We start from the raw sequence: 9959 nt of genomic DNA, 5'->3' as shown, positions 1-9959 counted from the left end.
AGTTTTCTCACTCATTAGTTAGTGGCCTTAGGCAAACCACTTAGCCCCTCTAGTGTTGTAACAATTCCTAAGTTGTTAGAATTAAATGAAGTATTATATGAGAAGTTGCTTATAAGCTTTGAAGCACTATACAGATGTCACATTTTATGCTTTTTGGTTTTATCTTTAATTTCCTAAAATCTGGCTCAATATGTAAGATTGTTCATTTCACAGCAGGGAAAGAAGGCCCCTGCCCCACCCCCTCCATTCCCCACCCTACCACAGGAATGCTTTGGAAAACCTGAAGAGTTCTTTCACCACATAAAGTCTCAGATTGGGAAAAACAGAGCCTGAAATCCTTGGTACACAATTCAGATACTCAGGGGAGGGGACAGGAAGGAAAAATATGAATGAATGAATGAATGAATGAATGAATGAATGAATGAAGAAGGAAAGAGGATAGGAGGAACAGGGAAATGAAGTCTCTCTCTTTGTGGTGTACCCAAGGCCCCCTTGGGCTGCATCCTTGAATCAATGCCCCACATTGCCCCTTACTTCAGAGGGCTGAGCAGAAACCCCACCTAAATCAGTCTCCCCAGCTTTAGGATCCCATCCTCCAGACTATCACTGCTATCTCCCCATTGAAACACACTACCTGAGCCACAGGATGACCTCACAGGCTACTCTTCCACCCATATGCATGGGTGATGAGAGGCAGTTAGAGTAGAACCAGGAAGACACAGGAGCTTTCTGGAAACAACAGCTTTCACCTATATTATTTGCTCCAAAGGCAATCAATCTGTGGTAGAGATTGAGGTCTTGGACAGGTAATCCATGGCCGGGTGCTAGGGGAGTAGGAGGAGTATTTGTAGCCCCCTCCTCTCATAGTCTGCCCTATGTCGAGTTATTAGATTTAACAAATAAAGATACAAGACACTCAGTGCAATCTGAATTTCAGATACATAACAAATCATTTTTTTAATATAAGTATATCCCATGCAATATTTGGGACATACTTACACTAAAATAACTGTATGCTATTTATTTGACATTCAAATTGAACTGGATTGGATGCCCTGTATTTTATCTGGAACCCTCCTATTGAAGGCTGCTTGCTCCACCTGGACAGAGCCTCCTGGGGCAGGATATGAGCTGCAAAGTTCACTGGTCCCTGTGGGAAGCAATTCATCCTTGGCCTCTTTGGCTGAATGTTCTAGCCATTAGATGCCCAGTCCAAAATAGGAAAAGCATAGGACATGTGTGAGAATGAACACTGGCATGCCAAATGTATTTTCTTGGGTCTGAATGCTATGAATATGGATATGAGGAGGAGAGCTTTCCTCTCCCTTCCATCACATTTTCCCTCTTCCTCCAGATCCCCACCAAAGCAAAGGGCAAAATCTCTTCTCATTTGCCAGTAGCCTCTGCCTGTGGCCATAATGAGCTTTTCTTGTCCCTTTTATCAAGGAGCGTGTCGGTGCCCTTGTCAGGAAAAAAAAAAAAAAACTCATTAACAATAATAGTCTGTAGTCATGACTACCTTTAGGGACTTCTATGACCAATCCTTTAGGAGACCCCTTTCCAGAGGGGTTACATTCAGACAGGAATGAGGCAGCAATTCTCCTAAACACAAATGTGCCCCAGCCAGAAAAAAAAACGCCCAACCCTCACACGGTGCTCTTAAGCTGCTTTGCTCCTGTGTACCTCCAGTTCTCAGAATAAAACTTTAATCTATTTGGTAGCCTCAAATGCACAAAAGAATTGGTGATGCCTCAATAATGAGATTATTAATAATAATAGTTTGATCAGTTCCTCTGCAAATATCTTTGTCCTAAGAAAAAAACAAGCCTCCAGGTTATTTGACAGCCTCAAAGACAGAAGAAAATTATCGGCACTGCAAAGCAAACAGTGTATTATTTATAAAAATTTGTTCTGACACTGGGTTCTCTCTAGAGGAAGAGGTCACCGAAATTCACTTGAGTAACACAGCATTCCTCATTGACAGCTTGAAGGAAAGTTACTGTTTATGCACTTCATTAGGGGAAATCCCTAAAGCTGTACTTCTTGAACAGTTGCAACACACAGGAAAGATGTCCATATAAATATAACCTTAATTTAATTCCCTTGTCATTAAAAACCAATGCCAAGCATAACTGTGGTACTTTCAGAAGACAGTGTCTTTAGGATCTATAAAAAGACAATAGAAGTCGTGTTTAGTCCACAGACTGATTACAGAGATTGTGCTGGGGTGACCATCTTCATGTCTGTTGATTCTGTCCCCCAAAACCGTCAAATGTCTATTAGTAATGCCAGTAATCCTGTGTAAAAATAATAATCAACTGACACCACTCATGCTCCATGGAAAGGTTAGCAATGTGTATTAGGCCCTCATTAACAATGTGTAGTAGGCCCGACTCTGGGCCAGATATCAGGCCCTACAAAGAGTTGTCAAGTGAGAGGAAAGTATAATTTTTACTAATGACAATGTCTAAGCCCCCTGGGGAGACAGGACACATCAAAGAACATTCTAGAAAAAATAACAAATTAAACACAAAACCAATTACATTAATACTGAGGAATGGCTGGATAGACTATGGTGATCCAATCCAGGTAGTGATAGGGAAACACTTGCCAGGTGGTGAGCTTCTTAAGAATGGAGATGAAGGCCTTGTTGGTTTTGAGCCTAAAAACCTAGCCCAGTGCTTGTCACTCGGTGTTAAATAAATATTTGCTAATTGGAAAAATGTATTTAATAAATATATAAATGAATGAATGAGTTGATTTAAAAAGAATTATGAGGGAGGGGTGCCTGGGTGGCTCAGTCAGTTGAGTGTCCAACTCGATTTCAGCTCAGGTCATGATCTCAGGGTCATGAGATCCAGCCCCGCACCAGGCTCTGCACTGGGCGTGAAGCCTGCTTCATATTCTCCCTCTCTCTCTTCCTCTGTCCTTCCCACCCCCTCCTCAACAAAGAGTTGTGAAGGAAATTCCTAAATTACTGTTGAAAAAAAACAGGAATTGTTTCAATGACTGTTAGGGAAAGAGAATGGGTTCCCATCAAGAGAAATTGCATAAGTGAAAGAACTCAGGCCATCTCAGTTCTCTCCAGGGTCACGATTATGCCTATACCTCTGCAATCTCATGTAGCCAACCCTAGCAATTTATTCTCAGATCAGAGTTCCTCAGATTATTCCTCAGCCTGACCCAAAAGCCCAAATCAACATTCCAATTCCATAAGCAATTATATAGCAGGAGCTAACTAACTAGCTTTGGCCATCCCATAAGGGTTAGAAGATTCGAACCCCAAATTATGGAATTTTCAACTAAAAACTTATATATTCAGTCTTCAGGAAAATCATCAAAGTTGACAAAGTACATAACCAAGCTAGTAAAAAATTTTAAAATTTTTTAAAAAATTAAAAAAAATGTAACTAATGCAACCAGTGCAAGGTTCTGTGCAAATGCTGAAAAGCATCAACAACAAAAACACATCAGAAGGTAACATATAATGTATTAACTTTTCAGTAATATAGAGAAACTATATCCTTTTTACAGAGAAAGTTTGGACTAGAGAGCCATAGGCATGCTCAGAGTATTTCCTTCAGGGATGCTGATGTGCAAGTCAGGAAATACTCACCTCCACCAGGGCGGATGGCCTCAGGCTTATCTCTGGATCCCACAGGATCTGCCCAGTGGACCTAGGACCATGGACAGCCCCCTAAATTCCTCTTTTTTTATTTTAGATTTTTATTTATTTATTCATGAGAGGCAGAGACATAATGGGAGAAGCAGGCTTCTTGCGGGGAGCCCAGTGTGGGACTTGATCTCCAGACCTGGGATCACGCCCTCAGCTGAAGGCAGATGCTCAACCACTGAGCGACCCAGGCATCTCCCCTAAATTCCTCTTGCCATCTCCTGGCCACTGCATTAAGGCATCCCCTCACTGCATCTCCATAGCAACACCTGAGTTTGCTATTGGATATTATAAGTCATCCACCATCCCTTAAAGGCCAGGTGAGTTGGTTTTCCCAACCAGAGGTGAAGGTGCTTCTTCCTCTTGCTTATCTGCCCCACTGCAGAAACTTGCCTCACATCCAAATTATGGATGTGAGTTATGACACCAGGCTTCTCCACTAGGTTTATAATTAGTTGTACTTGTCTACCTTCATACATCTATTACTGTGAGAAAAGTCAAACTCTTTCCACATCCGAGAAAAGTTGTCACCTGGAAATTCTACATGTGACCACTGCAACCACTACAGCATTTTCAGATTTAGTCATATCTTCTAATTTTTGTTGGTGTGTTTGTTTCCATTACTTCCCTGGCCTGAATCCTTTCAGACCCTACAAATGCTAAGTCCAAGCTAGAAATTCTGCACTTAGGGACAAGTCAATGTAGTAAGAAGGACAAAGAGTTCAAAATATGCAGCAAAACTAATGGATCTGCCAACTTCCTCGCTGAGTGACTTTGGACACTTAAGCACATCAGGACATGTCAAACCTGAGCTGTCCAACATGGTAGCCACTAGCCACATGTGTCTATCAAGCCATTGAAATGTGGCTAGAACTGAGTTGTGTTATAAGACATGTACTGGGTTTCAAAGACTTAGTATGAAAGAAAACAATGTAGAATATCTCATTAGTAACTTTTATATGGTGATATTTTTAGATATATTGTTTTAAATAAAATATCTTATTAAAATCAATTTTACCTGTCTCTACTTTTGTTTAATGTGGCTTCTAGAAAAATTTTAATTACATGTGTGGTCTATATTATATTTCTGTTGCACAGTATTGTGGCAGAGCATACAGCATTATTAACTGTAATGGAGAAGCTTCTGGAGGTTACTGAAACATCAAAAGTTGTACCAAATGACTCTTCCCACTGACAGGAGGTTAGCTAACCAGGTGAGTTACTGTCTTGGATTTCAAATTTAATATTTCTTCATGAGTGTTATGTTAAAAAAAATCTCTAAAGAGCCTCAAAATGAAATTATAGGTAATTTTTTCTTTTTCTTAAAAAGTTTATCATGTCAGAAAAAGGAAAGATATTTCAGAGCTATTTGGAACAAAGCAAAGGAATCATGTTAATACCTCTACGACAGCAGTCACATGGGTTTTATTTGAGCTCAAGAGATTAAAGAATAAGATATTTCACATAAATTTCTATGTTTAGAGTTCCTCTGGGGGAGAAAGAAGGACACGGTAGTGGCAGGCCTACATTCCCTGTCTCACAGAGCAGGAACTGGGAAGCGGCTGCCCCTTTAAATCACATACCTACTCCCCAGCTGGCCATTGTCCATATCATTCACCTCGTCTCTTTTCTCTATGTGCGTGGCCTATCTAGCTTTTATAGGCCTTTTGGATATACAATTATTATTCTAAACATTTCACATTTGAAAAACCAGCTTTTCAGAGGCCAAGAAAATCTGCTTTAAAAAAAAAAAAACACCAAATCAAGAATGTGGCAATTTGAATATTGCATTTCCCCTGTTTGATCAGAAGAACAGCATAATGTTAAAATATATTACCACAGATTACATGCCATATTACTAAACTTAGATTTATGAGTTTTGGAAAACAATCAGAACACAATGAGACAAATTTTGAAACTGCTATTTAAATAGAACAAAATTTAATGAATCATAAAATGAAGCAATAGCCAAACATGTGCAGGAAATTTATGCAAATATGATCACAGAACTATCAAACAACTCAACCTCATCTATGATCATTTAAACATAATTGAAGTTGGCTGTTGGCTTGTCCATCCTGAGGCTCACTTAACACATCCTACCTAAACCAGCCATGACTTATCAGTGATCTGGCCCATGTGGGGCACAGGGAAAAATAAAAATATGGGCCTCCTGTTCAAAAATGATTGCGAATTTTAAGTCATAGCAAACCATCAAAGCAAGTGTGAACCCCTTGTAACCATGGACCCTGAGGGATTGTACAGGATACGTGCCCATGAAGCTGTCCGTGACTATGAAAAGGGGCATTTAATCAATTCTAGAGGGGGGGTGAAGCCTTCCTACAGCAGAATAAGTCCCAGGACAATCAATACCTGAAACATTATTTTCTAATCTGTATCATCTAAAAATGGACTTGGCAGCAGCGAGATAGAAAAGCTACTCTTGGAGCTGTCACCTGTGCCTATCAAGCAGCAATTGACAACTAACTGCTACAACCTGAGAGGCCCCACAATATTGTGATGAGCAGGACAGAGCCTTCTCTAATTTCATCTTACTTTTAAGAAGTCTGTGCTTTGGGGTGCCTAGGTGACACCTGGCTTCGGCTCTAGATCATGATCTCAGGGTCCTGGGATCAAGCTCTGTGTGGGGCTCTCTGCTCAGTGGAGAATCTACCTCTCCCTCTCCTTTTGCCCCTTGCTTGTGTTCTCTCAATCTCTCTCTCAGATAAATGAATAAAATCATTTTTTAATTTTTGCCCTTCAATTGCTACATAATGACATTTTACAGTTTCAATATGCCTTATATGAAAGCTTGCTACTAAGGATGGTGGTGACTTTGATGTCATTGAGAAAATTAATATTTAATGAAAAGTTTTCAAGATTATTTTTTAAATAACTTATAGAAGATTAACCTGAATTTTTTTAAGGGTATTGCTTCATTACAACCCTCTAGTGACTAGATCAACTACTACCAAATCAAGTAGTCTCTGCATAATCTTGAACCAGAGTCCCCCACCACTTCCTGGGTCAAACACATTGATCATGCTCTACCTATTCTTAGCTGAGTTTTTTTTTGTATGAGTAGGTATCTATGTGTGCATGTGAATGGTTGGTGTTATTGAGTTCCCAATTCCTCCATTCAATGAATGGAAGAATGAATGATAATAATAATGCTTATTTAGTAGGACTATTCATTTATTGATGAATCTTCAATGATCAAGTCTTATGTGTCAGGCACAGTTCTAGGCATCAGGAGACATAGTAACAAAAATAAAATCTCTACCTTCATGGATCTAACAGTTTAATACCAGACAAATAACGAATAATATAAATAAGTAAAATATGTAGTATGTCTGATGGTGTTAAGTACTATGGAGAAAAATAATGTAGGAAAGAGAAATAGGAAAAGTTCAAGGCAGGGGTTGTATGTTAAATAGGTTGGCCAGGGAAGGCCTTTGCAGGAAGAAGACTTTTGTGTAAAGGTGTAGATGAGGTAAGGGAGAAAGACTTGAGGCTATCTGCGGGGAGCACATTCCTGGGAAAAGCAAATGCAGGACCCCAGGGCAGGCATGTCACCTTGAATTAAATGCCACAGCAAGGAGGCCATATGGCTGACAGGGAATGAAATGGAAGAGAGTTTGTGGGTCAAAGGGAATGCCGCACTGCACTGTGCCTCAAGATCATTAACAGGACATTGGCTTTTACTCTGGATAAGTGGGAGCCATTTGAGTAGAAGGGCAATGTGGTCTGATGTATATTTTAACAGGATCATTCTGTCTAGAGAGTTGAGAACAGATTGTGCTAAGAAAGTTGTGAATGCTTCTGAGAGAATCCAGACAGGAAACAATGTGGTTTGGACCAGAGTGACAGCAGTGGAGACAGTGAGACATGGTGTTAGAGATGAAAATATTTGCTGTGGGCTAAGGAAGAAAGAGAGAAGTTAAGGCTGCTCCTGAGGTCTCTGGTCTTAGCAAATAGAAGGATGAAGTTGACATTAACCAGAAGGAGCACATTTAATGTGGAAGTTCATGGATGTTTGGGAATGCAAAGTTGGAGATGTTTTTTAGACCTCCAAGTTGTGATGTTGTGTAGGTAACTGGATATATGAGTCTAGAATTAAGAGGAGAGGCTTAGGTCCATAATAAATATTTAGAAATTGTTAGCATAGCAATGATACTTAAAACCATGAGACTCAGTGAATCACCAGTGAAATGATTATGGATCACTACAGGAGATCTGAGATCAGGAAGTTAATCCAAAGTTAATCATCAGGAAGTTGCAAAGGTAACAATAGCCAGGGATATAGAGAAGGAGCTACTTGTAAGGTTAGAAGGAAGCCAGGCGAGTATGACATCTTAAAACCAAACGAAGAAAGAATTTCAAGGAAAGAGCGATCAACTATGTCCAATAACTCAATAGGGTCAAGTAAAATGAGAAGCCTGAGAATTGGCGACAGGATTTAGCATTGTGTGGGTCAGGGTGACCCTTTGTGAGAGCAGTTTCAACAAAGAGGTAAGCTGGAAAGCAAGTGAGGAGATTTATAGAGAGTGAGAAGAAAGAAATCAAAGACAGTAAGAACAGACAACTCGACCAAAGAGATTTGTTTATAAGGATGCCAAATAAATACAAGGACCAAATGAGATACTGTATGTGCAAGCATATTTTGAAAATTATAAGAGCATTTTGTAAATGCCGTCTAAGAATGTAGAAACCTAAACGTGTTGTGTTCTAAGAATATGGCTTTCAAAATGTCAGCCAGACTCAAAAATTTCTGTGCCCAGTTTGAGCTTTAGCACCTCAAAAGATTGTGTTCTCATTATGCCTATTGTGGTTCCAAATAACGACTAAACCCTTAAAAAAAAATCCAAGTTCAAAGACTCCTGACAGTGATAAGCAGGGTCTACTAAACTCACCTTTCTAACCTAGTTTTACAAGCAACTCGCAAAGTACAGGATGAGGAAGAAGTCAGATTATAGACACAAAGAAAAGCTACAGTTACACTTTAATGAAAGGTTCTTTGTTTTTCAAGGTTGTAGAGCCTTGGAAAGTTCCCAAAATAACCAATACATGTTACTTCATTATGGTATCAAGATATTACAAGACAAGAAATTTCCAGTAAGAAGATTGTCCTCACCCTCTGCTACTGAGAGTGAACACCTCTGATACTACCGAAGGGCGTTGCAATTGTTCAAAATGAGCATCTGTCCCATTCCCAATTCAGGGCATCAAGTTAATATTTAATTTCTGGAGATATGCAGAAGATGCACATGTGCCTGCAGGAATGGATCCATGGGCAGAGGCATGGTGTTCCACTTGAGTTTGCTCCATCCCTTGGGGCCCCAGACCCACAGACCACTTAGAGCCAGGCTGTCCAGATCAGAGCACCAAGCATGAGATGGGGGGGCAGTGAGGTCACACTTGGAGCAAAGCCAACACTTAGATCAACATGAGCTGAGGCTGAGGGGAGATCTATGCTCTTCTACAGATCCATCTACCAACTCATTTGCCTGACAGATGCACCGGGCACTACACTATAGACCAGCACAGTCCCATATGGATATGATATAATCCACAAAAGGAAGCCTCATATGTGATTTTCAATATTCTAGTAGCCACCTTCAAAAGAATAAAAAGGGGGCACATAGGTGGCTCAGTAGGTTAAGCATCTGACTCTTAATTTCAGTTCAGGGCATGATCTCAGGATCCTGGGATCCAGCCCCATGTTGGGCTCTGTGCTCAGCAGGGAGCCCTGCTTGGGGATTTCTCTTCCTCTCCCTCTGCCCCTCTCCCTGCTTACATGTGCTCTCTCTCAAATAAATAAATAAGTAAATCTCTTAAAAAAAGAATTAAAAAGACAAGTGAAATTAATACTAATAATACATTTTATTGAACCCTGTATATCCTAAATTTTATCAGTCCAACAAGTAATACATATAAACAATTATGAATGAGAATGTAAAATTATTTCACATTCTTTTTTTTTTTTTTTTGGACCAAGTCTTTAAACCCAGTGTGTATTTTATACTTCTAACACATCTCAATTCAGAGTAGCCACATTTCAAGTACTCAGGAGCCACCTGTGACTAGTAGCTACCATATTGGCCAGTACAGCTCTAGACACCGGGGATTCCACTATGAACAAATCATGTCTTGCCTTCAAGAAGATTTAACAAGTCTTCCAGAAAACTGTCAGGACTCAGAAAAAAGAGTAGGCCGTCAGAAGCATGCCAAAAGAAGGACATGGGCAGCATGTTAGCAGCCTGCAAAGAAGTAGCATCTAATCAGA

Source organism: Nyctereutes procyonoides, unplaced genomic scaffold (assembly GCF_905146905.1).
Source record: "Nyctereutes procyonoides isolate TBG_1078 unplaced genomic scaffold, NYPRO_anot_genome, whole genome shotgun sequence".
In the NCBI taxonomy this organism is placed as follows: Eukaryota; Metazoa; Chordata; class Mammalia; order Carnivora; family Canidae; genus Nyctereutes; species Nyctereutes procyonoides.
Note: the sequence above shows the minus strand (reverse complement) of the source record.